General features: G+C 39.2%; 1 pseudogene; it reads left to right on the plus strand.

Moving 5' to 3' along the window:
- Window positions 1–2950: 2950 nt before the first annotated feature.
- On the plus strand, window positions 2951–11278 carry LOC149281700 (proprotein convertase subtilisin/kexin type 4 pseudogene; annotated as a pseudogene).
- Window positions 11279–23272: the final 11994 nt, after the last annotated feature.

Here is a 23272-nt window from a genome sequence, read left to right on the forward strand (position 1 = left end):
AGTATAAATCAGGCTATTAATATGTGGCTTGTGTTTATATTATGACTAAAGATCATCTGAGCAGTTGTCAGTTATTACAGATTAAATGGACTACATGTCTGTGCATAGATGTATGCGCCCTCTGCTGAAGTCTGTGAGCAGCGTCCAGGAGCTGCAGTGCAGGTAAGGGGTGGGGAGGGAGTTTGAATGAGAATGTGTGATTGAGGGAATGAATCTGTGAATGAATGAGTATATGAATGAATGAGTGTGTGTGTGATAGCATGGATGTGTAAGTGCTGGAACCTAGGCATGATGGGACTGTGATTGCTGTTAGCAATCACACTCCTATCATGCCAAGTCAGCCAGTACATGCTGAAACCTAGCTAGCTGCCCCCCTTGTCTATGGATGCTGCCAGCAGTATGGGGTCTCCACATCACTTACAGCCATCCTGTACCAGCATGTACTGGCTGACTTGGCATGATAGGAGTGTGATTGCTAACAGCAATCACAGTCCCATCATGCCTAGGTTTCAGCATTTACTGGTTGGATGTGTAAGTGCTGGAACCTAGGCATGATGGGACTTTGATTGCTGTTAGCAATCAAACTCCTATCATGCCAAGTCAGCCAGTACATGCTGAAACCTAGCTAGCTGCCCCCCTTGTCTATTGATGCTGCCAGCAGTATGGGGTCTGCCCATCACTTACAGCCACCCTGTACCAGCATACACTGGCTGACTTGGCATGATAGGAGTGTGATTGCTAACAGTGGCAGAGCCTGTCCTGGTGTGTGTGTGTTTGGATGTGGGTGTGGCAGAGCCTGTCCTGATGTGTGTGGGTGTCTGTGTGGCAGAGCCTGTCCTGGTGTGTGTGTATGTTTGGTTGTCGGTGTGGCAGAGCCTGTCCTGGTGTGTGTGTCTGAGTGTTGGTGTGACAGAGCCTGTGTTGGTGTGTGTGTCTGGGTGTTGGTGTGACAGAGCCTGTGTTGGTGTGTGTGTTTGGTCATCTGTTCCTGGCACTTAACTTACAGTAGGAATTATTTAATTTATATTTATCCAGAGATAAAATGCCCTCCTGAAGTTGTAGTGACCTCAGGGGACAAAATGTTCAAGGCCCTGAAATCATTTAGTGGAAAAGTTATTTATTGTGTTATAATATTTATTTCAAGGATTAGTCGCACTCAATTGTGGCTTCAGGCTTCCCATGTTGAATGATCAAGTATTATTTTAGCCCAATAACAAAAGTATAATTCCATAGCACATTACTTTTGGAAATTATGAATGCCCCCCAGTTTGACTGTGGTATCTTGTGTTCCCCCCCTATATATTGTTTCTAGAGTCGCCACTGGAGTGAAGTATTCACCGTAAGCAGACATGGAAGTTGTTAACCCATTAAAACTGCTAGTTTACCCCTTTGTTTTTATAGTGACTTCGCTATCAATACGTGGCTTGTGACTAAAAGTCCGATGAACGGTTATCAATGATTATATTAATTCCACCTGTCTTGTGTTATTATAGATGTATTATAAACGTATGATGTTATACAATGTTATGTCACAAAATGACTGAGCTGAAACCGGATGGTAACAAGAAAGTAGGTTTTTGAACCCTTGCAAGAAAAAAAACACGTATTTGTTACAAGCAGAAAAAGAATAACTCGTAGCCTGATGGTCTACTCATTAAGTAGGTGTTTAGGGTACCAGAACCTGCATAAGTACACACTCCTGTGAAAAGCGCTTTGGGCATGCGCACGTTGACGATTGAAACACATAATATAGGCATTTAGATTAATGTTAGTGTATATTCTCATTAAAATAAGGTCATCATGGAGGACCTTGTGGATCCCACAGGTGACCGTCCCCAGGGTTATATATGTGTGTATGCATTAGCTAACACTGTATCACACTGGGGAAAAAAAAGATCATTAAATCATATTTAATTTTGTACAGGAAACACAGGAATAGAGTTTGACTGCAGACTCCGACCTTAATCAGTCCTTGGTCGCATCTTCACTCAGTCGTCCGGATAACAATATGCCGATCCCGTTCTTATCCCAAGACCTTGCTAGGACATACAGCTACATGCCATGGATTTGATGTTTTTATATCCGGAGCCATCTTGTTCAGTGTTCAAGGGTTGACCCTGCGACTGCTTGTCTTCTCGTGCCCTTTCTACACAATTTTTAACCCTTAATCAGGTCGCTTCTTTAAATGTCACTTTATTACTCTGTTACTTTATTACTCTTAGATTCTCTTGATAAGAGTCCCCAAGAGTTTTGTTTATATTACCACTAATATATTGGCATTATATCTATCTATCTATCTATCTATCTATCTATCTATCTATCTATCTATCTATCTATCTATCTATCTATCTATCTATATATATATATACATATCTAACTCCACCATCCAAAAGTATGAGGTCACATAGAACTGTCTCTGAAAACAAATGTTGTCTATTAAAATGACATGAAATGCATCAGAAATACAGCACAGGCATCATTAATGTTATAAATGACTGAATGATTGTAGCTGAAAACGGCTGATTTTTCAGAGGCTCTTTATCACTCCCATCATTCCTGCGTTCCAACGGCACGTTGTGATTGCTAATCCAAGTTTAACTTTAAAAGGCTAATCAATCGTTAGAAAACCCCTTTGCAATTGTTATTTTCCAAGTGACCCCATATTTTAGAATGGTAGTCTGTGTGTGATATATATATATATATATGTGTGTGTATATATACCGTGTTTATAATATATATATATATATATATCACACGCTACTGGTTCAGAATTATATATTGACATCATAACTGTAAGCATTTTCTAGCCTGCTTGTCGCTGAGAGTTCCGAGCCCCGCCCTGCTATTGTGATGTAACAGATGTGCCACGCCCTTCTACTGTGACATAGTGTAGGTTATAAAAGCACTGGCCGTTAGGCCAACAGATGCTTTTGTAAGCTGACAGTACAAGATGAGGAGCATAGCTCTGGTTTTCGTTGTTACTGTTCTGATCCATGTGATCTTTACTTTGGAGATTTACACAAATAGCTGGGCAGTGCACATACCTGATGGCTCTGTAGAGGCAGAACGTATTGCACAAAAATTCGGTTTCATCAACCTTGGGCAGGTGGTGCTTGGCAGTGATTTCTACCATCTATCTCATCGTGGCATTCAAAGGAAATCCTTCAGCCCTCACTGGGGTAGAAATATTCAACTGAAAAAAGAACCCAAGGTTAGCTGGTTTGAGCAGCAGACGCTGAGGAGAAGGGAGAAAAGACAGCCTAGTATGGTTCCCACAGACCCCCTATTCAGCTTGCAGTGGTACCTGGGTAAAAATCTTGACTTAGGCATCCAGACTGCTTGGAACCGTGGATATACCGGACGAGGCGTGGTGGTGACCATTCTGGATAATGGGCTTGAAAAGGACCACCCCGATCTCGCATTAAACTATGATCCGGAAGCGAGTTATGATTTTAATGACGACGATCCTGACCCTCAGCCCCGATATAACTCATCTAATGAGACCAACCACGGGACCCGCTGTGCAGGCGAGGTGGCTGCGGTTGCCAATAATGATATCTGCGGCGCTGGAGTAGCATACAACGCTAGAATAGGAGGTGTGCGAATGCTGGATGGGATAGTCACAGACATTGTTGAAGCTCAGTCGTTCAGTTTGAACCCACAGCATATTGACATTTATAGCGCCAGCTGGGGTCCCACTGATGATGGAAAGGTACTGGATGGACCAGGAGTGTTGTCTTCTGAGGCTTTTTACAAAGGAATACTAAATGGCCGCCGTGGCCTTGGATCTATCTTTGTTTGGGCATCTGGAAACGGTGGCAGGAATGACAACTGCAACAGTGACGGCTACTCCAACAGTATCTACACTGTTGCTGTTGGGGGTGTCACAAATCATGGAACAGTCCCTTGGTACAGTGAGGCGTGTGCATGCAAACTTACAAGCACTTACAGCAGCGGTGGTGGTGAGGAAGAGACTTTTATCACCACTGATATACGCCACACGTGTACAGATAAACACACCGGGACTTCAGCCGCCACTCCACTTGCTGCCGGGATCCTTGCTTTGGCATTGGAGGCAAACCCAGCTCTTACATGGAGGGATATACAACATATCGTGGTAAGAGCGTCCAGTCCTGCCCACCTAATGGCTGACGATTGGGTCATAAATGGAGTGGGAAGAAAAGTGAGCCACTTTTTTGGCTACGGACTCTTGCATGCTGGACGAGTAGTGGAGCTGGCCGAAACATGGGAGACAACGCAGCCTCAAAGAAAGTGCCTCATAACAATTGTGAGCACCCCTAAAAGAGTGCATTCAGATCTGATTTTGACTTACAATGTCACTGCCTGTTCTGGGTCCCCCAATCACATAACATCCCTTGAGCATGTCCAAGCCCAAATGACCCTCAGCTACAGTCGCAGAGGTGACCTGGAAATCTATCTTACCAGTCCTATGGGCACCCGTTCTGTGCTGATGGGCAAGAGACCACATGATACCAGCACTGATGGGTACAGAGATTGGTCCTTCATGACCACACAATCTTGGGATGAAAATCCATTGGGCCTTTGGACCTTAGAATTTAGGAACAGAGGAAGCTACACCAACCACGGATTTCTACATCACGTCACGTTGATTTTGTACGGGACAGATGAACACATGATGTCCAGGAAAATCAAGAAGTCTGTCATGAGAAAGTGTCTGAGGCGGGATAGAAATGGGTCATGCATAGAATGTTTGGCACCATATTATACCTTTGGAAAGCTCTGTCTATCTTACTGCCCTGCCCAATACTTTAAGTCTACGCAGAGAGCAGAGGTGTCAGAGCCCAGCAGCTTTCACCTTGTTCGTTCTTGTGCCGCTTGCCACCCATCCTGCTTTACGTGTAAAGGGTCGTCTGCCAATAATTGCACTTCCTGTTCCCCTTTATACGAATATAATGGAAAAGACAACTCATGCGTAAGATCTGACTCCCCAAGTGTAGACTTACAGAACGCCTCATTCATCCGGATCCCTCAAACAACATTAGTGGCAGTGATAATGAGTGCGGCCATTGTAATGGTTATGGGACCACTGGTGGTTTTCATTCACTGGTATCTACGAAAAAGATCACGAGTAGACCCCAGTCCCGTCTGATGGGCAACCACCGTGCTCTAAATCAGATCTGGAACCTGCGCAGGGAGGAGATTTCCTCTGCTTTTGAACGCTGATGAGGACAAATTCAACAAGGGAGAGCAGAGACCCAACCTGACGCGGATAGCACTGTTACATCAATAAAATTCCTTTTACTATTTGGCAAAAATACCTTTTCCTTGTTATATTTTACAAATTTAGATTTTAAGTACCTGGAAATTTTATGTTAAATAATAAAACAATTAAACCGTGCTCGCATGCTTGAAGGAAGGAAAAGCATAGACTCAGATTTCTTACCTTGTGTGGATTCCAAAACCAAAAATCAAGCTAACCTGACATTTGGAGACGCTGGCTGTCATCAACTAAGAATTTGTGCCGTTTCTATAATAATTACAAGTTGGCTTTTTGTTTGGGCTGCTGTCTCACTTGCTGAATTTTACCCATTACAGAAATAACTCTTTAATCAGTTTGTCTCATATTTGATCAGAGAATATATAGCTTTTATGTGATTTAATGTCACCACTGACAAATGTATTTTTGAATTTAAGTGACTTAATAGTTATGTATTTAATGAGAAGATGTTTTTGCATTTACAGGTGGGAAACTATATAGATGTCATGACCGTACCGGGTAGCTCATCCTTTTCTCTTTTTTTCTTTTGGTATTTTTTGGCAGAGTAAATGGGTGGCAATTAAATGACCCCAAAAATGCTTGCAGGTGGTGGTGGCAGCGTTGGAATTTTGGGGACACTTATGGTGCAATAAAAGAATATTATTAAACTGCGATAATATGGGATTGGTTTGGGTTATTAACACATTGAAGGCTAAATCTGTGTGATTAATTTATTAAAGCATTTAGTTTACATTTGTTCGATCAATCATATTTGGTTAGAAGCTAAGCATATCCCGGGGAAGAAGAACGTTCTAGCTAACGCCTTGTCATGCTTTGATTTTCAGCTCTTCGGGAAGGTGGTACCTCAAGCAGAGAAGAAAGGGTTGAACTTTCCAAAGAGCATTTGAGAATTGACTTCACCCAGATAAGTGTTTTAATTGCTAGATCTTTATTGCGAGCATTTGGGATATCTATAAAAAGGCATGGAAGTTGTGATCGTGTTTTACGAATATTGTGGCTGCTAGCATTGAGAAGACATTGGCGTTTGTTTTGGACATAATGAAGAAGGGTTTTTCACTGTCTTTTATTAATAGGTGTTTATTATGGTTTTTTTTTTCTTTAAATTGTTAGGTAAGCAATGTTTTTAAAGATTTCTTTTTAAGACTGATTTTAAAGGGCTCTGGTTGTATTAAACACAGGACTCTAGGAGACCTCTATATGAGTTACTGCATGAGTTGATGTTTAGGTAAAATTTGTTGAAACCGTTTTGAAGCGTGTCTGTTTAAAATTGCTTTTGTTATTGCCTTTTTTTGAGCTTTTCGTGTTGGTGAGGTTAGTGGCTTTCAACAAGCAGGGCGGCTCAGGTTTACAAGTGGAAGATGTGGTTTGCGGTGATAATTTTAGGAGATGTGGAGGAAACCTCAGGTTTGAAAATGACAAAGTTGATATTTTTTGGTTAGGATAGGTCCATGCAGAAAGTTATGGCGCTGGAAGGGGGGGGGGTTAGTTTAAAGTTTAAAGCATGTGGACCTAGAAGGTGACTGTGAAGGTCTTTACAGAAGTAATGGAATACATTTGTCAGACATCAGTTATGATATTTTTAATTTGAATCTGCAAAGTATGGTGGAGCAGGCCGTGGTTTTTATGGGATGGACCACAAATGGTTGTTGTTTAGTTGGCTTTAGGGCGGATGGCCTGGGACTAGTTTAAAGCTTGGGACAAGAGTGTTTATGTGGTTACAATTTGTTTATGTTCATAAGTAATACGTTGATTTGTAATATTTTATAACGCTAAATAAAAGACCACAGCGTGTTTTATCCAAATTGAATTTATTATTCAAATGATGTATTTATGTTTTATGAGCATTAACTGTTTTGCAGGTGGTGCTTGGCAGTGATTTCTACCATCTATCTCATCGTGGCATTCAAAGGAAATCCTTCAGCCCTCACTGGGGTAGAAATATTCAACTGAAAAAAGAACCCAAGGTTAGCTGGTTTGAGCAGCAGACGCTGAAGAGAAGGGAGAAAAGACAGTCTAATGTGGTTCCCACAGACCCCCTCTTCAGCTTGCAGTGGTACCTGCATAAGGATGAAAATCTTGACTTGGGCATCCAGACTGCTTGGAACCGTGGATATACCGGACGAGGTGTGGTGGTGACCGTTCTGGATGACGGACTTGAAAAGGACCACCCCGATCTCGCATTAAACTATGATCCGGAGGCGAGTTACGATTTTAATGACAATGATCCTGACCCTCAGCCCCGATATAACCCATCTAATGAGAACCACCATGGGACCCGCTGCGCAGGCGAGGTGGCAGCAGTTGCCAATAATGATATTTGCGGCGCTGGAGTAGCATACAACGCTAGAATAGGAGGTGTGCGAATGCTGGATGGGATGGACACAGACATTGTTGAAGCTCAGTCGTTGAGTTTTAACCCACAGCATATTGACATTTATAGCGCCAGCTGGGGTCCCACTGATGATGGAAAGGTACTGGATGGACCAGAAGTGTTGTCTTCTGAAGCATTTTACAAAGGAGTATTAAATGGCTGCGGTGGCCTTGGATCTGTCTATGTTTGGGCATCTGGAAACGGTGGCGGGAATAATGACAACTGCAACAGTGACGGCTACGCCAACAGTATCTACACTATTGCTGTTGGGGATGCCACAAAACGCGGAACGGTCCCTTGGTACAGTGAGGCGTGTGCATGCAAACTTACAAGCACTTACAGCAGTGGTGGTGGTGAGGAAGGGACTATTGTTACCACCGATATACGCCACACGTGTACAGATCAACACACCGGGACTTCAGCCGCCGCTCCACTTGCTGCCGGGATCCTTGCTTTGGCATTGGAGGCAAACCCAGCTCTTACATGGAGGGATATACAACATATCGTGGTAAGAGCGTCCAGTCCTGCCCACCTAATGGCTGACGATTGGGTCATAAATGGAGTGGGAAGAAAAGTGAGCCACTATTTCGGCTACAGACTCTTGTGTGCTGGACGAGTAGTGGAGCTGGCCGAAACATGGGAGACAACGCAGCCTCAAAGAAAGTGCCTCATAACAATTGTGAGCACCCCCAAAAAAGTGTATTCAGATCTGATTTTGACTTATAATGTCACTGCCTGTTCTGGGGAAAAAAGCAACTCATGCTTAAGAGCTGCCTTTCCAAGTGTAGACTTTCTAAACACCTAATCCATTCTGGTCCCTCGATCTATGTCAATGGCAATGATAATGAGTGTGGCTATTGTAGCGGTTATGGGCATGCTGGTTTTAGTTCAATTATTTTTTACTAAAAAGATTCAGTTGACCTGTTTTTGACATGTAAATAAAGTTTCAATAAATGTTTAGCAAAATAACTTTTCTTTTCTGTTTTATTTTACAAAAGTCTCATGGTCTTAAAAGAAATTCAAATACAAATTTGGTATGATAGTTAAGATATTAGGCTTATCTTCTTTTCTCTTTTCTTTCTTCTGTTTTCAAATCCCTTGCATGTTGTAACTGTAGAAATTAGGACATAAGGAACTATTCTCAAACATTAAATAGTCCCAATATTTGCCTAAAGGGCTAAATTAAACCCGATTCAACTGAGGGTCTGTAGTAGCTGTGAAACTATAAGTTTACTATCTGAGATTTGATGAAAGCTGAAACTGCTGTGTTGCACGGAATAACTAGGCCCACAGTGGTTATATTAAAGGTTGATTCACGATATTGTTATATCCGTGTCTGCTCAAATAAATCTGTCTTAAAATGTAATCTAAAAAGTTGCAGCAGAGAAAGGCTTCTCCAAAAGGAAATAAAGATCAGAAGCAAGGATTCTCCAGTCTCTGAAGAAGGGGAAGATGGATCATTAATGGAAATTTCATTAATTCACACATCCACTATTTAGGTTGAAAGTAATAGTCACTCCAGAGCTGTTAAAAAAGCTGTTTAAATGGTATATTGGTTGAAATTAAAGAATTAATAACTAACTCAAAATAAATTAAGGCAGATATTAATTTATTAGTAAACAGAATACAATTGTTGAAAAACAAATCTGGATGACGATTAACAATTTTTATCTGTTAACTGACAAAAATCAAGCCTTAGAAGTAAAATTAAGCTAATTGGAGACAAAATCTGTGTTTTAGAAATATAGAAGAATTAACGCCGCCGCCACCACCGCATGCCACGGTGCCGTCAAAGTCCTATGATATTGTGGAAATTACAAATAGCCTTTACCCACTTAATATGCCAAAACATTTTTAAAACGCGTTAGTGTCTTCTATTAATTTGAATTACATACGTTAAGTGATATGAATCTTTGTATCTTTTAACCAGAAAGTGTAACATAACCAGATCTATATCTACTATTAATTTGAGATACGTTTTTAAGATTATGTTCCTCCAAAACACAACAATAATGTATTGAGGAAACAAAAGATTTACCCAGTTAATATATTATGGTGGTCAAAATAGTTTTTGTTTCAGGAATGACATTCGGGGTGCGTTCCCAAAGAGGGAGGTTCGTGACACCTTCTGGACTCGACTTTCATTATATACATTTTAAAGAAAAAAAGGTTCTCCCCGCCCCAGAGGTAGGACGGTCAAAGTAGTAGCAATAGAAGAGCATTGAGCTGGCAGAGAATGGCAGGTAATAGGCACACGGACCCCCATGGAGAAGGACTGAATTTCCCCAGTATTATAGAATTATTATTTTATTTTTTTTAAAAAGGATCCCCCAAAATAAGGCATGTCAAAGAGGTGCAGCAGCATTAGTAGTAGGGCACTGGGGCTAGACAAGCAGATACTGGCAAATGATAGGCACACGCAGCCCCATGGAGAAGGACTGAATTTCGCCAATATTATAGAAATTTATAAAAATGGTTCCCCCAAAATAAGGACTGTAAAAGAGGTGCAGCAGCAGCATTAGTAGGGCACTGGACCTGGGCAGACAGGCACTGGCAGATGATACACACATGCAGCCCTGTGGAGGACTGAATTTCCCCCAATATTATAAGAAAAAGATGTTAAAAAGGTTCCCCCAGAATAAGGATGGTCAAAGAGGTGCTGTAGTAGTGGGGTAGTAGTAGTGGGGCACTAGGCCTGGGCAGGACTCTACTCAGGAGCAGGGGACAAAATGTGTGCTGCAGTCCCTGTAAAACACTACAATAGCCACTACAGCTTCTCCAATCCACCTCATAACGGTACATGTCCTGCGCTAAAATAAACTATTAACTTGCATTATTGTATATGAGCTAACTGCCGATGTGTCACGCTACAGCTCTTATCAGTTTGTAACTGTGGCAACTGACAGTTTAAAGTGGTGTCGGCACTAATGCTTGCCCCTCCCCTGGTAAATGCTGATTGGCCAGAGTGAAAACGGTGAGGGACAAACTCCCACAGGTTGTTGAACCCATCAATCACAGCCATACCTATCAGCCATTGATATGTAATCTTCTACACACAATCCCTCTTACTTTACCTCCTTAATCTATATCATTTTTAAACATAAAATCACACCAGAATAAAACGTGAGTAGTGCGCAATAGAATTATATAAATAATATAAGATACAAATATACAAGCAAAAAATGTAATAAATAAATAAATGTGAATGTGCTGCTGGTACACCTCAGAACAAATCCCCACTTTGTTAAAGAAAAACTACAATAAACATATATAGGTGACCGCGCCCCTCACACCAAGTGAGTATAAATAATGCAAATGATACCAATTCAATGTAGCTTCAAGGAAATCCGAGCAGTATGTAAAATTCAATCATAAAACAAAGAGAAAAGAAAAAAACATCATAGTGTAATTCATCAAAATAGTTGTGTGTATATATCTAACAGGCAAAATGGACCCTTACGTTTGGTGGGACTTATTCAAGCCCATAAACCGCGTAGTGGGGTGAGCGGGAGGGATTGTTCGTCTCCCGAATAAATTTCAATCTCCACCGTAGAATTATTCAAAACTTCGTGATCTCGGAAGAAGAGCGAGAAATCAAGGTAACTACTCCCAAATTCTTCAAAGCACAGATCCGGAGGCGAGGGTGAGATAAAGATGAATACTTTAATATATAAAATAAATAAATAATCGGACTAGCGGCAGTTTTCAAAATCACGGCGTCCCGCGTTCATCCACTGCTGCACAGCCGAATGTATATCCGCAAATAAAAGTCACGTCCTCCTTCTCCTCTGTCACAACGTGCAACGTACGACGCGTTTCGTGCTATACTTCCTCAGGTACGTTGGTGGATCCCTTTCTGTGCTCCTTTATAGCCGTCTTTAATTGATTAGATCAATGGTAAATTGTCCACATAGATTTGTCAATTGTCCATAATTGGGTTCTTCATTATAATTAAAGTATATGCATTTTAATAAATTAATTAAACAGGATCACAATATAGAATCATATTAAAATAGTCCTTAGATATATTCAAAACAATCCTTAATTATATTTGAAACAGTTCTTAATTGTATTTTAAAATGTAGGTCTTTATCATTAATACTATAAGGGAATAAATTAGTTAATATACATTATCATAAGTAGTAAATCTATAAGATAACAACTATATAATAGATCATATGTAAATATACAGGATAAGAATATAAATGAATAAATATTTGCGTAATTCGCATGTGTGGTATAAAATTATTATCACCATCCACATTAATTGACCATGTAGTTAGGGGGCTATTTAAACTTCTTGCCTTAAAAATACATTGTCTCCTGAAATGGATTTATAAAAATATAGTAAGAATTCGATAAAGAAAGTACTAATATACCGATAAATAAACGATAAGAAAAAGGCCTCAAAATCATTTATACACTAGATAAAACCATTTTTATAAAATACATCATAAAATATATATAAAACCAAAGTATTGATATATATATCATAATAAATAATTAAAAAATAATAATTTAGAGAAAATGACAAAGTTCATAGTCATTATTCAATCCATTTTTAAATTATAAATCCATTTCATTTCAGCCTTACCTAACTGGTCTAAAAGGTTGCCCCCTCTCCAAAAGCTATTTATTTTTGCAATCCCTAAAAATTTGAGACATTTTGCATCTTTATTATGATGTGTTAAAAAATGTAAGGGTACACTATGGTTTAATGCTCCTTTTTTAATGTTTCTCATGTGTTCTTCTATTCGGATGCGTAATTGTCTCGTAGTGCGTCCTACATACTGTAGTCCGCAAGGACATGTTAGCATGTAGATCACATTTTTTGAATGGCAAGTTAATTGTTGTTTGATGCAGTACTGCTTCTTTGTTACAAATGAAGAGAAAACCTTAACTTTGTTTCTACTGCTTTCTTTCTTAATGATATAAAAATATATGCAGCCATCCTAGCTCAGAGGAGTAAAAAAAAAAACCCTCAGTTATACCCGCATATCAAATAGGTTATGTTCTAAAAAGATCAAAATACAAGAAGATGAACTGATATTTTAAATTTAACAGAGAAAAATAGATGCTCCCCTCGCTTACCCTGTCATTAGATGCCGAGAAGGCCTTTGACAGGGTGGGTGGGAGATTTCTTAATAAAACAATAATATTAAGCAATAATGGCATTGTATTTTCCCTCATCAGCTAGAACTGTGGCCCCCAACGTATGCTCTAATTGCTTTCATCTAATATGACTATTGAATCATTAGCAATTAATATAAGAAATAATCGAAAAATAAAAGGTAAGAAATAATCGAAATATAAAAGGATTCCCAAACAGTAAAGATAGTGTTAAAAATGATCTTCATGCATCATCATCTTTTGCCTTATTTATTGAAAGAGATTGAAGATTATAGGAAAATCACAAAATATAAATTAAGCACAAATAAATCAGTCGTACAAACTAAAAACGTAGATGATATTTAGGTATAACTTTTACAGAAAATCTGATGGAAATGAATTTCTTGAAAATAATTTAAAGATACAAATTATTTAAGGAATTGAGGCATTTAGATATCTCTTGCTGGGGTATAATAAAAACCTCAAAATCTTATACTGAAAAAACCCTGTGTAAATAGCACAGGGTTACATGTGGTTGTTGGGGAGCTAAGGATGTGAAAGGGTTAACTCTGCAGGGGTCAGGCAAAGGACAGCCTGGTTTGTGTTTGGCATGCGCTCGCGCCGCTTAGTTTTGCCCCCCTTTTTTGAAAAGAATGTTCTGGTAGCGGCTCGCGCCGCTTAGTTTGCCTCGCGCCGCTTAGTTTGCCTCGCGCTGCTGCTTTTTGTTGCGCTCGCGGACAGCTCGCGCTATGGTTTGGGCGGGATTTTGCCCTATATAAGCGCTGTTCCTGAGGCGTGCTTTTCACTACCCCAGGCTGCGTTAACCGACTGCACTGAACTTTATTGCGTCTGGTGAGCAGCGGTTTTCAGCAAGGCTTCGGGGGGCAGCATGGAAGAGCTGCTGAATTGTCGCCCGCCCCCCCTCCCCTTTTTTATTTTATGTATATGTATTTTTCTATTTTATAAAAAAAAAAAAAAAAAAGTATATATTTTGTCGTGGCTTTTATTGGGGTTAAGTTGCTTTCTGTAAAGAGAGTGAACATAGGGGTTGTTTTCAGTGGTAGGCCGACCGGCTTTGGGGCAGTCGGCCTTGTTTTAATTTATTAACTCTGTGGTTTGGCCCAAGAGTTGTGGTTATTTATGAAGTTGATACTAAGTTATTGGTTGAGTGTTTATATGGTAAATTTGTGATATGCTAAATAAAAGACCACGGCCTTTGTTCATCCAAAGAAATTGTGTCTGTGTTTTATTTATTATCTGGTTACATTGTAATACACCATACAACCACATGTTCCTAATGGACGTATTTTATTATTGTTTTTAAGGATGGTAAAAAAAACCTAAAAGATGTTAAGTTCATTAATAGTCATAAAGAACATGTAATCAATATATCTTTTATAGGTAACTAGATTTGGATCAATATATACATATACAGGACAGTCGCTCGGGGAACATCTCTTTGTCTACACTAAATAAGTTAACTTCCATCTTTTGTGGTGATGAAGTTGGTTTTTTGGACCTAAACATTTATGTTGTAAATTCTAATTTAAAGACCTTGAAATCAGTCGATGTAAATAGTTACATTAATTATAGTAAAAAAAAGAAACTGTACGAATAAAAAAACAATATGTCAAACAAGCCCAAACAATTAAGAATTCTTTTATTGAAAAGAAGTATGATCCAGAAAGATCTTTTATATGTTGAACGCAAGAAAAAAGATCAGCGGAGAATGAGAAGCATTCCTCTTGTTTGAAATTATAACGGAGCAGGTGAGAAAATGAAAAGGATTATTAAGCGTCGTTGGCATCTCCTGAGGAAGGATGATGACTTAAGAGATATTTTGGAAGAACATCCCAATATAGTTTTTAGAGGGGCACCTAAAGGGAAATTAGTGAGGAGCTACTTAAAAGAGCTATGTGTGTGCGAGTGAAGTATTCACCGTAAGCAGACATGGAAGTTGTTAACCCATTAAAACTGCTAGTTTACCCTTTTGTTTTTATAGTGACTTCGCTATCAATACGTGGCTTGTGACTAAAAGTCCGATGAACGGTTATCAATGATTATATTAATTCCACCTGTCTTGTGTTATTATGGATGTATTATAAATGTATGAAACGGATCAGGATTTTGTGTCGTTTTTCTCCTTAATAAAATTCCATGAACCCTGGTTGTACCTTTTGCTTCCCAAAGCTTCTGATTATGTCTTTTAATTAATGATGTCGCTGGTTGAAGAGTTGGGGCTTGCCTGATGCGCAGTGTATGATGTATGTTGTATGCATCTCTTCATTGCATAGTGTGATAGTTATGTACGGTGGTTTTATTGCCCATTGGGATAACACAAAATGTGTCCCCTACATTGCGATCGTCCACAAGGAGTTCACGGTATGTCTGGAGCCGCTGCTGTTACAATGTTATGTCACAAAATGACTGAGCTGAAACCGGATGCTAACAAGAAAGTAGGTTTTTTAACCCTTGCAAGAAAAAAACACGTATTTGTTACAAGCAGAAAATGAATAACTCGTAGCCTGATGGTCTACTAATTAAGTAGGTGTTTAGGGTACCAGAACCTGTGAAAAGCGCTTTGGGCATGCGCACGTTGACGATTGAAACACATAATATAGGCATTTAGATTAATGTTAGTGTATATTCTCATTAAAATTAGGTCATCATGGAGGACCTTGTGGATCCCAGAGGTGACCGTCCCCAGGGTTATATATGTGTGTATGCATTAGCTAACACTGTATCACACTGGGAAAAAAAAGAGATCATTAAATCATATTTAATTTTGTACAGGAAACATAGGAATAGAGTTTGACTGCAGACTCCGACCTTAATCAGTCCTTGGTCGCATCTTCACTCAGTCGTCGGGATAACAATATGCCGATCCCGTTCTTATCCCAAGACCTAGCTAGGACATGCAGCTACATGCCATGGATTTGATGTTTTTATATCCGGAGCCATCTTGTTCAGTGTTCAAGGGTTGACCCTGCGACTGCTTGTCTTCTCGTGCCCTTTCTACACAATTTTTAACCCTTAATCAGGTCGATTCTTTAAATGTCACTTTATTACTCTGTTACTTTATTACTCTTAGATTCTCTTGATAAGAGTCCCCAAGAGTTTTGTTTATATTACCACTAATATATTGGCATTATATCTATCTATCTATCTATCTATCTATCTATCTATCTATCTATCTATCTATCTATCTATCTATATATATATATATATATATATATATATACATATCTAACTCCACCATCCAAAAGTATGAGGTCACATAGAACTGTCTCTGAAAACAAATGTTGTCTTTTAAAATGACATGAAATGCATCAGAAATACAGCACAGGCATCATTAATGTTATAAATGACTGAATGATTGTAGCTGAAAACGGCTGATTTTTCAGAGGCTCTTTATCACTCCCATCATTCCTGCGTTCCAACGGTACGTTGTGTTTGCTAATCCAAGTTTAACTTTAAAAGGCTAATCAATCATTAGAAAAACCCCTTTGCCATTTCCAAAAATAAAATAACATGGTGCAAGACAATTGGTATTCAATACCTTAGTATATATCTAATTAATAATATAAAAATTAAATAAAGATTAAGTAGATAAAGATTCCCATTATACATATATAAAAGGAGAATGAAGTAGATAAATAAATAATTAAATAAAAAAGTTAATAGATTAGTGTACAGAGTCACATAGTATATAATGTAAAGTATCTAAACGGAAAAAGAGAAAAAAAAAATAAAAAAAATTGCATAATAATAAATGTGTACTAATCGACCAATATTAAAGTACTATTTCCACAGATAAAGTGACATTAGTGTGAAACAATTGGTATTCAATACCTGTAAGTGTAATAATTGCACAATATAAATAATTAATAATATATAAATTAAGTCCATTGTACCTAAATTACTGTGCAAAATCGCATAAAGTGTTAAAATAGAGAAAAAAAAACAAAAAAACTATTTCACAATAAAATGTGCTAATCAACCAATATTAAAGTGCCATTTCCACAAATAAAGTGACTTTAGTACGAGACAAATGATGTTCAGTATGTATAAGTGCAGTAATTGCACTATATATCTAATTATTAATAAGTAAATTGAATAAATAAAGATTCCCATTTTACATAAATTAATGTGCAAAATCGCATAGTATAATGAAAAGGGGGAAAAAAAAAATAAAAAAAAAAAAAATAGAAATCTGTTCCATAGTAGTAAATTGTGCTAATCAACCAATATTAAAGTGCCATTTCCACAAATAAAGTGGCTTTAGTGCGAAACAATTGGTATTCTATATATATATAAGTGCAATATTTGGACTATATATCTAATTATTAATAAATAAATTAAGTAAATAAAGATTCCCATTTTACATGAATTAGTATATAAAATCACATAATATAAAATGCAAAAATATAAAAAAAAAACCAAAAAAAACCCATAAATAAATAAATAAATGAGAACTCATCAACCAGCACTGAAGTGCAATTTCCACAAATAAAGTGAACTTAGTGCAAAATAATTAATATTCAATACAAAAAAAAAAAGAAAGAAAAAAGAAAAAAGAAAATCTGTTCCATAGTAGTAAATTGTGCTAATCAACCAATATTAAAGTGCCATTTCCACAAATAAAGTGGTTTTAGTGCAAAACAATTGGTATTCTGTATATAATTATTAATAAATAAAATAAATAAAGATTCCCATTTTACATAAATTAGTGTATAAAATCACATAATATAAAATGCAAAAGTACAGAAAAAATAAATAAATAAATAAGAACTCATCAACCAGCACTGAAGTGCAATTTCCACAAATAAAGTGAACTTAGTGCAAAATAATTAATATTCAATACAAAAAAAAACAAAACCATACAGTACAGATAAATTATATAATAAATTAGCTACTCAGTCCATTATTGGCTTTCAGTTGAGATTAGATTATTTAGAAGGTCGTCAAGTTCCAAAGGATTGTTAATTATGTGCGGTCCACCCTCCTTAAACACAATCAGTTTAGAGGGGGAACCCCATTTATATCTTATATTCAAATCGCGGAGTTTCTTGACACCTGTAGAAAATTGTTGCCTGAAGTTGATCCTATGATAATTGTCGAACAAATGGTTGGGTGGACAGTCTTGTTTTACAAAGGTGGATACAAGACCATTTAAATATTCGCCTAAATTAATAATATTTTCAGGAATCCCTCTTATCCTAAGATTTTTACGCCTTGATCTGTCCTCCAAGTATGTAAATTTCGTTTCCATAGCTTGAATTTTGTCTTTCAAGACCTTAGTCTCGGTCCTAGCAGTTCCCAATTCAAGCTGCAATGTCTGAATGGAATTTGCCTGAGAAGTGAGTGTAGCAAAAATGGAGGCAATATCCCGTTTCAAAGAAACTGTGTTAGATTTCATTTCTGCCATGAGTTTTAAATATAAATCATTTATATTTTTAATTTTGGTAGGATGAATTAAATCGGATTGTATAGTATCTGGACAAATGTCCAAAGAGAGATATACTGAAACATCCGAAGAGTCCTTTGAAGGGCGTTTAGTTATATGGGAAGCGGTGGAAGTTACAGATTTAGGAGAATAATATGTTGTCAAGGCTTTAGATTTGTCCAAGCTTATCCTCCTTTCCTTTTCTCGATCTTTTTCTTTTTTGGGCGGCATTATTTCTGATATGACTTAGGACGCCGTTGCTTGTCCTTTAAATATGAACTTCACCTCTACTAAGCCTCTTCTAGGGCTCTTTATGTGTATTTCCAATTATATTTCTTCTGTGTTCTGTGTATCTTCGTCTACTTCACTCCACTCCTTCTCCTATCCTCCCTCCAATCTCCCTCCAATCTACAATCCGTCCCCTCTTTGAGAGATATTTGTCTTATCTTGTATCTTGTATCTTATTTTCCTTCTCAGCTTTATTGTTTTGTATATTTTGTATAGTTATATAGCCAATAAAGCCAATAGTCATCAGAATATCTCCAATAGATGATATTTAACCATACAATCACGTGTTAGCTATGTGAGCTGATATATTATACCAATCAAACGATAAGGATCCAAATAATAAATAGAGTTATAAATAAAGTCACTGAAATCACTTATCTTGGTAAAAAGCCACGTGTACAGACGGTCCGTATTTCTGAATTCTCTATGGCGTGGAGGCTTCGAAGAATTTCTAGGAGTCAAACTCTCTTTGCCCAATATGAGAGCATAGAATCCATCATCATTAGGATGAGTAGCAGGAGAGAGGGAGTCCAGTAAGGAGGGGGGGGGGGGAGAAGTAATCCAATTGCAGTCAGAGACGAAGGGATTCACAGGAGCAAAAAGACGCTGTTATGCGTTTTGGATTCATCAAATTCCCCCGTTCGCGGTAAGTAGCATCAGTCAGTAGCTGCTGCGTCTCCAAGGGCCGGCACTAGCCGCAGGCGTAGTTACGTCGCACGCATATTTTTGGAAATGGCATTCCCATTATTATGAAATAATTTATTTAAATATTTATTTAAATTTTTTTTTTCTTTTTCTTTTTATAATTTTATTAACATTATTATATATTCAAAGTATATTTAATTTATTCTTATGTTTGCGGCGTCTCCACCCGTCGGCACTTACGCATGATATAGCCCAATACACTATATGGGGCAACAAACACATGATATGTTTTCTTGTGTAAATAGTACGAATGTAAATGTAATGTTTATGTTTTTTTGTGTATGTAGATGTTTATGTCTTGACGGTAGACCAGATCTAGGGGGGGAGAAGGAGGGACTAATTGTATTTAATATGTATGACACTTAAATTAGTATCTATCAATTGCCAAGGATTAAACTCTCCATATAAAAGAGGTTTCCTATATGATATGTTAATTCGAGAGCAAGTGGATATATGTCTAGCGCAAGAAACCCATTGGAAAAAGGATGATTCTTACTGCTGGAAATATAAGAGATTCCCCATTATTGCCCAAGCTAGCTTATGCGGGATAAAGAAAAGAGGTGTTGCAATTTTGATAAACCAAAAAATCAAATTTGAACAGATATATTTGGAAAATGATCATGAGGCAAGATATAATATTCTTCTTTGTAGACTGAACGATGTACTATATACACTCGTTAACATATACACTCCTAATGTACATACAGTAAAATTTTTGGAAAAGATTTTTGATAGAGTTCAAAATATCTCAAAAGGTTCTTTATTGATAGGTGGAGATATGAATTGCATTTCAGATGTTAAACTAGATAAAAGTTTCCCGTATGGTTTTTATCCATATTCAACTTTGAAATCTTTGGCTAGATCCTTCTCTCTTTGTCTTGCTCGAAACAAAATATATGACATTTGGAGGACACAAAATCCATCTGTGAAGGAGTTTACTTATTATTCTGCTGTGCATCATTCCTACTCAAGAATTGACATGTTTTTGTCAGATATTAAGTCTATTGAAAGCTGTGAATCCTCTAGCATAGGAAATCTCTCCTGGTCTGATCATGCTCCTATTTTTATAATAATCAAAAATAAATGGGGGGGCGTGGCTAGCCGTCGGAGAAGATGGACGCTTAGGTGAAGAGCTCCGTCGCGGCCCTAACCGTTTTTAGCCATCTTTAGCCATCCTGCACCATGGGCAGAAATAAAAAGTTATCTGACGACTCAGAGACCCCTAGGGGCAAAGGCAAAGCGCCCTCGACCTCCTTGAGGGAATATTTTCAGACGCCACGAGACCTGTCTACACTGCCTCCTGAGGGCCTCGAGGCTCCCTCGCCTGCGAGTACAGTGGGCACTGAGGACAGCAGGCAGAGCGGGGGTGAGGATGTCCCCTCCGATGTTCGAGGCCAGGACACTGTGCTCCGTCTGTTTTCATCGGCCCCGTGGAAGGAAGACTTCAGTACCCTCATCACGGAACTTAAGCACGTGGTGAAGGATGAAGTGGCGTCGTTACGTGCGGACTTATTGGGCCTTGACAAACGCCTTACCATCCAGGAACAGGAGTCTACCCGCGTGGCGCATAACCTCAAAAACGTGGCAAGGGTTTCCTCTCAACATACGCTTTACTTGGCGGATTTTAGACGGCGATTGGAAGATCTCGACAACAGAGGTCGGAGACACAATATCAGGGTCCGAGGCCTACCTGAGGCGCTTTCCCAGGAGGGTGAGGACTTATTCCAGTTACTTACCGTCCTTTTCAACACGCTCCTCAACAGGCCCCCAGAGACGGTGATTTGTATGGACCGTGCTCATAGGGCTTTGCGGCCGCGTGGTCCTCCGTCGGCTCCCCCTCGAGATGTCATCTGTCACCTGGTGGACTTTCGGCTGAAGGAATCCATTATGCGGCGAGCGAGGGAGGTGGGTTCTTGGCCTTTTGAAGGCCATGATATCTCCTTTTACCATGACCTCTCTGATCTCACACTTCAGACCCGACGGCTATTGCGACCATTGACGAGCGAGCTGCAACGGAGAGAGTTGCGATATAGTTGGGGCTACCCCTTTAGCCTGAATGTACGGGTTAACAACTCCGTTAAATCGCTGCGCTACTTCCATGAGCTACCGGAGTTTTTGGAAGGTCTGGGCATCTCTAATTTGCCCATTGAGGATTGGGGTTTACCGGAGCTACGCTTCCCCTCGGACCGCATGGATCGCCCTTCCCGCGGACGACGTCAGGAGTCATCTAGAACCAGCAGTTCTCCACGACCGCCGGCTTCGGCTGCTGGCTCTCGCCGTGTTGCTGATCCCCCGGGACGCTTTCTGCGAGAGGAGTGAGGGTTATCCCGAGTAGTGAGTAGTCCCCCTGAGGGACATCGTTGTCTGCGGCCCTCTGTTTTGGGCTCCCGTTCTGGGCCTTATACTGGGTTCATTTTGGCCTCGGCTGGCACACCTCATGGCCTGCTCTATATTGCATGGACCTTACCTGGTTAGTTTCAAGCTTTGGGGGGGGGGTTTACTTTTAGGCCCCATTTGAGACTATTTGGGCCCTACCACGTGGTTTTTCGCCGGCTGCAACATGGCGCTGAGACTATACACCTGGGACTTCCATTTACGCCGCCACGTGTGTTTGCGGGCGGTCTCGGTCTCCAGCTTTATGATCCTCGCTTCATCTACCACAGTGGCTGTGTCTTTTCTCTGTGCTGGCTGGCCCCCTGTGGCCCTGACTCTGAGGATGTTTGGTTGTAGTTTTATGGTGTTATTATTATTTATGGTGTATTATGTCATGGAAACCGTTCTGTGTGGCATGTTACTGCTGTTTGGGTTTTTTTTTTTTTTTTTTTTTTTTCTTTGTGTGTGCACCTGTGGTTAAGCAGCGCTGTTGGCGCTTGCTCTGACGTTCTTACTCGTGCCTCTCTTGCTCTTGACACTGCACACCCACACACCACGGTCCTGGGCGTGGTTTATCTCGATTGCCCATTTGCACTACACAGTTCATGGTTGGCTTTGGTCCCTTTACCGCTACGACACTGCTGGGGCCTTGGTTTATCAGGCTTCTCCATCTGCAATACGTCTTGTACGTATGCTCCCGATGTACACACACACACATGCCAGGTTATTGAGGCTCTCTTTCTGCATCACCACGCATTATGTATTTCTTTCTTTATTTCTTTCATTTTGTATTATTTTTTTTTTTTTTTTTTTTTTTTGTTTATTTGTTTTTGTGGGCACCTGTGATTAGGCAGCACTGTTGGCGCTTGTCCTGCCATTCTTACTCGTGCCTCTCTTGCTCTTGACACTGCACACCCACACACCACGGTCCTGGGCGTGGTTTATCTTGATTGTCCATTTGCACTACACAGTTCATGGTTGGCTTTGGTCCCTCTACCGCTAGGACACTGCTGGGGCCTTGGTTTATCGGGCTTGTCCAACTGCGATACGTCTTGTACGTATGCCCCCGATGTCCACACACACACACACGCCAGGTTATTGTGGGTCTCTTTCCACATCATCACGCATTATGTATTTATTTCTTTATTTTTTTTGCATTTTTTATTTAATTTTTTTTTTTTATTTTTTTATTTTTTTTTATTTTATTCATATATATGTCTCCTCGTATATCCATTGCACTTGACACTCTACCTCTTCTTACTCGCTCCCCTGGACGTGGTTTATTGGGGTCATTCATTTATTCATTCATTATTGCGTACATTTGCATCACATTTTGCTGTTCCCATCTGGGGACCAGACCATGTGTCACGGTACTCGTTCTATGGGCCTTTCCTCGTATTATTTTGCTTTCGTACCACAGTATAGTTATTATTATTGTGTTGATTTGCCGGGCTTGTCCATATGCCCTCATATGAATGTATATTCTTGTCACACCTTTTTTTTTTTTTTTTTTTTTTTTTTTTTTTCCTATATATATCTTTCTCTGTTTTTGTTATTTTATATCATATTGTTCTTCATATGGGCCCTGTATTATGCTATTCTGGTCTGGGCGCGGAGTCCCTTCTCGGTTTCCCCTAGGGAGTTGTTCAATTGCTGGGATCCTCGGCGGCCTCATCTCCCAGGTACACCACGCATACAAAAAAAATTTTTTTTTTTTTTT

The sequence above is a fragment of the Sceloporus occidentalis genome, unplaced genomic scaffold, assembly GCF_023333645.1.
Source record: "Sceloporus occidentalis isolate IW3139 unplaced genomic scaffold, rSceOcc1.0.p SCAF_128, whole genome shotgun sequence".
NCBI lineage: Eukaryota > Metazoa > Chordata > Lepidosauria > Squamata > Phrynosomatidae > Sceloporus > Sceloporus occidentalis.